At 34.9% G+C, this 7,963-nt stretch overlaps 1 pseudogene; it reads right to left on the minus strand.

The window, feature by feature from the left end:
• Positions 1 to 291: 291 nt before the first annotated feature.
• LOC120185789 lies at positions 292 to 7,044 on the minus strand (annotated as a pseudogene).
• Between the last annotated feature and the right edge of the window lie 919 nt (positions 7,045 to 7,963).

The raw sequence follows: 7,963 nt of genomic DNA on the forward strand, positions 1-7,963 counted from the left end.
AATATTTGTTTTTATCTATCATTAATCAGGGAATGAAAAAGATTTATAATGTAAATGAATGAAAATTCAGCCAAACAACGCAGATAAATCATGTTTTTATCTACAATAATTGCTCTGACTTTTTTATTTTGTTAATTAATCTAAACATTGCACCTGTTTAAGGGAATAAATATAGCGAGAGAAAAAAAGAGAAGGTACCACAGCAAGAAGCTTTCAGTTATATGATATATTCACTGTGCTCAAGGTTCAAGGTTTACTTACAATTTTCCTCCAAGAGTGATAAATTTTTCGTCTCAAGGAAAAGAGAGACTAATTACAGAATTTAAACCTGTGTATGAAGTGGAAGATATTGGCACTGCAAAATATTAATGAAGTAAAATATATTCTCGATGCAATGAATCTCAAACATGGATCTCAACCTTCTACTTGATGTGAAATATAAGGCCAAACCTCTCTATTATTCGAACTCCACATTCGAAATCTTAATTAGTTCGCTTTATAATCACCAAACTTGTGTTTTTCGTCATGCAACTGCTTGAATACATAATCCATCTCTGGAATTGCAGACAACAGCAATAGCTCGATAACATCATATGCCAGCAGCTTCAAACAGACACTTGACTGCAACAAAAAGAGAACAGACGCATAACTAGATGCAGCGATCATGTTCTACTCAACTCAATGTTAATAATATAACTGTTGTTTCTAAAAACAAGACCCTGTTCCACATTAAAAGAAAAAAAATCTATTGATATCCTAAATTACCTGAATAAAGAAATAGAGATCTTTGGCACATTGTTCATACTCCTTGTGACCAAAAAGACCCACAATAGCAGCAGGCGCTTCGTCTGTATCAAGAAAATTGAGTTAATTGACTGTCTTAAAACTCAGTTCAGTGACATTAGATAATGTGCAATGCAGATTCTAATAAGAAACATTAGTGATAAACAAACTACCAATCATTAGCTCATAAACGAATTTTGCACGACGTTCTGCTTCCAGTTGTTTCTGCTCATCACTCGATATAGGTGAAGAAGTTTCAGGAGATTGTGGACGTGTTGAAGCTTGGGATGGGCTACTGGGTGGTGGCGGACGTTGTCGCCTTGGATGTTTGGTTATGAATATTCCATCAGGCCAAAGTATCTGCATGGAAATTGCAGTCATCCTGTATTAGAAGTACATAGAAGCACAAGAAAATACAGAGAATCACCAACATGGCAAAAACGTACGAGACAAAGGACGTAAATATAAATTTCAAGTCAGATAAGACATTGAACATAATCCCAATCGATCTAGCTGTTAAAAGCATATTTTGGACAGATCTAGACTAGCTGTATAGAAGGCTGAGCAAATAATATTGTGGTTTAGCTGCCCCTTCCATCCTCTTGCAAACTTGGTCAAGAGGAGACTTCTTTTAGGTCTCTAATGCCACTAAACAAATTTACGGATAAATTTGCTATAATTTTAAAAGGGGGAAAATCCAAGATCAAATGACTACCTGCTCAACCCGCTTGATTCCTGAAGCAACAACTGACCCCTTTCGCAGCAGCTGGATCTTTTCTATCAGCCAGTCATCAAAAGCATCACCCATTCCAAGTTGTAGAATTTGTTTGGCCACCCAGAAAGCCTTACGCCTGAAATACACAAGCAAAGTAGGTAAATATTGTGCATATAGTTAGAATTAGATGTGATAATGCTACACTTACATTAGGGTGGATGAATTCCCATTTTAAGGAGGCAAAATCAAAATATAATGCTAACTTAAGTGAATAGTCATATAGCCATTTACGTACCTGACCCATCCACCATCCTGGAGCTGGAAAATGACATCCACCAAATCTAATATAGGAGCAGTTAAATTTGGTGGCACCCACTGCACATAAAGATACGTCCGTTCAAATCAAGTTGCAAATAAGTATGAAACATGAAAGTTTTACGTTTGACATTAAATTGATTACCTCTGTAGGAATGGTTGGGTACGTGGCAGAATCTAGAAGCAATTCAGAAGTATCTTCCACTATTTTGTTCTCTCTCCCTCTAACATTTTCCTTTGAGTTCCTTACCAACAGTGTATTTCCCACTCTAGTATCCGAATCACTGCCAGTATCTTCAGAGGACTTGCACCGTGCTTCAGTGGGAAGTTTTGATGAAGTCAACACATTTTTTGCATTTCTCAATCCATCAGTTGCAAAATTAGGTTTTATTTGCAATGAAGGTTCGTTGCTTTCAGTGTCCAACTGTTGTCCCCCAGAAGTTAAGGGAACCATCAGAGGCCCCATAACATTTGAAGCCGTTTTGCTTTTTTCAGACGGATTATCATCAAGGCCAACTAGAAAGTTTCCAAGTAACACAAAATATAATCATCTGATGACAGATTAAGGGGGGAAAAGCAAACCATGCAAACAACCTAACAAATTATGTTTGAATTACCTGATAATGTTTCGACAATAGAAAAAGAACTCGAGAATACATATGTCTGCATTACAAAAAATATATATAATAAGAAATTGTGCTTAACTGGGAAAATCTGCGACTCCCCCACCACCACCACCAAAAAAATAAAACAATTTCTCTTCCCAGAGAAGAAAGGAAAAGGAACATTTTCCCCTGGAGGAAAAGGAAAATAGTTCACCTGGGAATCAACACTTAGGAAGTCCCAAACTTCAATTGATCCTGAAATAGAAGGAAGCTGCAAGAGCATCTGAAGACGAAAAAAATATTAATAAGTCCTCTAAAAACATAAAGATATGCAAATCTAGTGTATACAGCATATGCTATGTTTATTTCTCATATATAAATTAAATGACAATTTTTGCAGATGGAAGTACTAGCGATCAAACAACAGCCCAACAAACATATTTTATGAAGAAACCTCGGTATAGAAGTTAAATATCAATTTAAATAACTTAGAACAACAGATATCCCCTCATGCACGAAGAAAATTGGTTGAGTGAGTTCAAGCATTTAACCTTTAAATATTCATCAAGCAATTTACACCGTTCTCGTATTACAGGGATGTCTAAACCCGATGACAGAAAATGCTTTGGGGGCAAGTGAAGTTTATACTCGGGAAATGATTTAAGACGCTGATGCAGCTCTTCAAAATGGCGAAACCTGAATGAAAACAATTAAAAAGACTAGAAACTCTAATAGAGGTGAAGATAAATGTAACTAGCTTGACATTTTAGAAAAATCCAACCGAGATGCCTCTGCAATGAAGAATGAATGCTATAGGATGCAATATGGGCGGAAGACCAGAAAGTATATAGCACACTCTACACACCTTCTCTTGATAGACCAACTGCTATTGTTATGTATTACATCTGTTACAGATATGGAGTAAACAGCAAATGTTCTAGAACCACTCTTCACAATATTTGCACCTAAAACCTGCAAAAGGAATAATATTGCAATAATGTAATAATAAATTATAGCAAACCGACATGAAGCGCATATTTGTCATTATGAAGTACCTCACATCTCAATTTAAAAAAAGAACCTCCAGCCAATGAATTTTGCAAGGAATTAGTAGTCAAACTACGACTTTCAGCAATAGAGAGAGAAGAAGCAGTTGCTCCACTGTGAAGTCTACCAAAGAATTCAGTCTCAGAATCATCACTGGAATATTCAGCTTTTCCATGTCCATTCAGTGAATTAAGTATGTCTTGTCCATCCCCTGATAAGAAGCTTGTCCTCTCAACCTCTTGCCAGACAGGCAACTTCTGACGGGTAGATCTAGATCTTTTCCTGCTGGATGGAGTTTTAGTTAATCTTCGATATTGGACATGCCTTCCACCAGCCTTCTTTACAATATGGCCCACGAGATTTTCAAGTGGATGATGAATATGAGAAACAGTCAGGTTTCTGTTACTCTTACCTCCCCTGATAAGAAGCTTGTCCTCTCAACCTCTTGCCAGACAGGCAACTTCTGACGGGTAGATCTAGATCTTTTCCTGCTGGATGGAGTTTTAGTTAATCTTCGATATTGGACATGCCTTCCACCAGCCTTCTTTACAATATGGCCCACGAGATCACTGCTTTCTGATTCAACCTCCACCAAATCAACAAGGTCGTGATCATCTTCCTGAGAAGATACAACCGAAGAGCAGTATGATACATTCTGAACTTCATGCGGGAATGATTTTTCTATTTTGCTTTGATCAATTAATGAAGGTTGAGAAACATGACTCTCAGATGAGTTAAGCTTGGCTGGATACTTCTCTCTGGTCTTAGATACTGCTTTTGCATGTTCCACAGCAGCAGGGTTCCCAGCAGAGTAATGACGTGGAACTTGCTCAATTAATCGTTTTTCTCCGTCCTTTTTGTAATTTCGCCCCTTTGTCCATATGTTCTCAAAATTTTCAGGAGCAAGGGCCTCAGTCTTTCTACGTGAAATGAGATCTAACATGTCACCCCATTCTCCGCCTGAACGATTTTTTTCAATACCTCTTTCAGCACCAGTTTGTGAGTTCATGGGCACAGAGCTCCATGAACGGGAAGTTCGAGTATCCATGGAAAGCAATGGATCCTTGGAAAGTTGTGTTCCATTTAGGTTGTCTGTTGCAGCGGTGTTTCCAGCAACTCCAAACTGATTAGTTTTTAACTGTACAAGTTCAACACCAGTAACAGAAGGATCTAGCGACTTAGAAAAATGGTCAGATGGGATCTTCGAGGAGCCATTTGGTTTAAATTTGGATGCATCTTGAGCAGCATTAAGTTCTCCTTTAGCCTTTTTCTTAGATATAACAGCAGATTCGATCCTCTCATTTATAAACCTGTCACCAAAATTCAATATGATTGAGCCAAATAGCAACATAAATAATGAAGTCAGGAAAAGTAGAAAGACTGATCACCTTGGATTCACTAAGTTTATGACAGGTCGAATTACAGCACAAGCCAAAAGCTCCCTGACAGTATATCGAAAGAAAGAGCACTGCAGGTCTTTGGGCCTGAATGTGAAAGAAATGAGACCATTCATCAAATGTTGCAATACCTGAAATAAACAGGGCAGACACTATTATAATCAAGGAATAAAAGTCTTATAGGAATTTCGGGTTAATCGACTAATTGTGACATAACTGGAAGGTCAACTAAAAACTTAACAACCTTGTGCTCAGCTTCAGTAGAGAATAAAGCTGGGTGCAGTTTGTTCTCTGCAGCCAGAACACATCTTATTTCAGCATCTCGATATTCGATAGTGAGTGGTTCAGATTGCTGATTTTCAATTTTTTGCTTTATTGATACGAAAAAGCTCCAAGTGTGAACAAAAGAGATTAATAAGGTCCCTGCATCATCCTAGACATAGATTAGCTCCCTCTTAAGCATCTTAAAATATAATAACAAAATCAATGGTGGAATGGACTCAGACCTTGTGAGTAAATTGATGAGATTTATATTTCTCAATCGCTCGGAGAACTCCCCAAGAACCCCATTTATGATCTGAACCAATTCTTCTGGGCCTTCCTTATCAGGTGTTAAACGAGAATACCATAGATCTGTCATCCACTCAGAAATAAGATGTCTTGTGAACTGATCTATTGCATTCTCGACGACAGGAGAATTTACTTTCCTTCTCCAATCACAATGTTCAACAACTTTAGGAAATTCTGGTGGTTGCTTTGGAGTCAAGGCATTTGTAGATGCAGATTGGCTGTTGTATGCATCAGCTTTTCTCCGCATTTCATAATCTAGTGAGTAATATCGGAGGAGAATGATTAAGGATGCAGCAGCAGGCAGATTAACCAAAACAGAGGAGCTTGTCACTGATATAATAAAAAAGAAGTAAATTTCAATTCAGAAGATTGAAATGAATTGATGGAAATCATGTAACGAAAATGTCTTCTTAAATATATTCAAATCCAAGTCCAAATTAAGAAAAAAAATTAATGAATGAACTTCATATGATTCAAAATTTCAGGGCTACATACATATAATTCCAACATTGATTGATAGCATTATACTGCACTAGCAGGCAATTAGTAAAAAATGTGAAGGAACCAGTGTGCTCTATCTTTTCTCACTAAAGGCCAATGGTAATTTCACATTAAAGAACCAAAGTTAAGTACCACTAAATTTAAATATGTCAACCAATTAGGGATGTTAATTTAAAATCTTATTTCAGAAAATATGAGACCAGGACAACAGCTAAAGATATAGTGGTTGCAACTGGCAATTTATCACCTAGACAAACAAATGCAGGACTAGTTAAATTATGGTGAGATAAATAAGGACTGCGGTTCCAGTCAATAATGAGAACCCTAACTCAATTATCCCAAAAAAAGGAAGAAGCCTAACTATAAATCAAGGTGCCAACGTAAATTTGGCTTTTCTTAAAACTCCAATTCTACTAACATAAATAACCGACCCATTTCTATCCTAAAAAGTGATGTTACGAGACTTCGAAAAAATTTAAATCCTAATGAACATATAAAAATTCTTTTAACTCCAATTGAACACAATCAAAACCCTAATGAACTCAAAAACAAGTACTTGAATAAAAGCATTAATCAGATTTAACTTGAAGATCGGGAAGAATAATTGAACAATCCAAATCATAGAGTAAATTCAATAGTAACTAGATGAAAAAAAGAGAGGATTTGATAACTTAACGTGACATGAGATAGGACAATCCGACGACGCATATAGCTAAAATCACAATTCGCTTCTTGGCTTCCTCCACCAAGTCACTAACCGTCACTTGTTTTTGCTTTGGCCTGTTCATTGTTTCCTCCAAATCAAGACTAGCAAAATCAAATCAAAAATAAATTTTCTATATCGAACGAATCACTGTGTTTGTCTATGTCTCTCTTTTTCGTGGTAACTGTAAATCACCACCATCAAGAAAAATCGTATGTCAATTAGTGGGGAAGAATATGAAAAGAACGAATCAAAGAATTTGAATTGAAAAGTTGCAGGTATGAAGGAATCGGAAGGAAAATTTGTGTTTGGAAGGAAAGAAAAAATTAGTTTAAAAAGTAAAAGAAAAAAAAAAGAGGGGGGAACTTTAACGCGAGAACTGTTAGGTCTTGTTTGTTTTACTGCTGATTCAGCTTTCGCCGATGTGTTTGCATTTTGTATTAACTTTTGGGTAAAATACAGTAAAAACAAGTCACTGAAATATATTCAAACGGTCATTTCAATAATTAAATTTTAAAAAGTTACAAAATAGTTATTAATGTAGTTATTATAAATCTGTCATTAAATTTAATAATAATAATAATAATAATTTATAAAAATTATTATTATTATTATTATTATTATTATTATTTCATGTCAATGATTTTTTATAATATTTTGATAGATTTAATAATTATTTATCATTTTTAAAAATTTAATGACAGTAATAATTATTTGAGCATAGTTCAGTGATATGTAGAGTGCTTTACCCTTTTTCTATTAAATTAACAGTATTGAAAGAAAGAAAGAAAATCATTTAGATGGGTTAAAGTTGAAAATTAGAAGTTGAATTTATTCTAAGATTTCATTTTTAAATTTGGATTATTACTTCCATTTGTTTTGGATGAAAATGAATATTTGGCATATTAGTAGAAAATAATTATATAATAAAATTGTGTTGTTCGATAAAAATATATATTTATTTTACTCCCAAATCCCAAAGGTTTCGGACTCTATGGTTTGGTCCATCATAGAATGAGGAAGAATTTTAAGATCATGTGTAATTTTCAACGTTTCTTTGGCTTTGTACGCTTCTCAAAATAAAATCTCTTGATGCATTCAAATGAAATATATTTTATTATAATATTTATAAAAAAGAGATAATTACATACGACTATTCTCTAAATCTTAAAACATTCTAATCAATCTTTAAACTATGATCCTTATTTTAATTTGGCCGCTAAACACTAAAACATTGTATCTGATCCTCAAACTATTAATATTATTCCATTTTGACCCTTTTGTTGATATGACGTTAATTTTACTAGTTTAAAAAGTTTAATTTGTT

Source organism: Hibiscus syriacus, unplaced genomic scaffold, assembly GCF_006381635.1.
Source record: "Hibiscus syriacus cultivar Baekdansim isolate YM2019G1 unplaced genomic scaffold, ASM638163v2 tig00113124_pilon, whole genome shotgun sequence".
NCBI classification, from domain to species: domain Eukaryota; kingdom Viridiplantae; phylum Streptophyta; class Magnoliopsida; order Malvales; family Malvaceae; genus Hibiscus; species Hibiscus syriacus.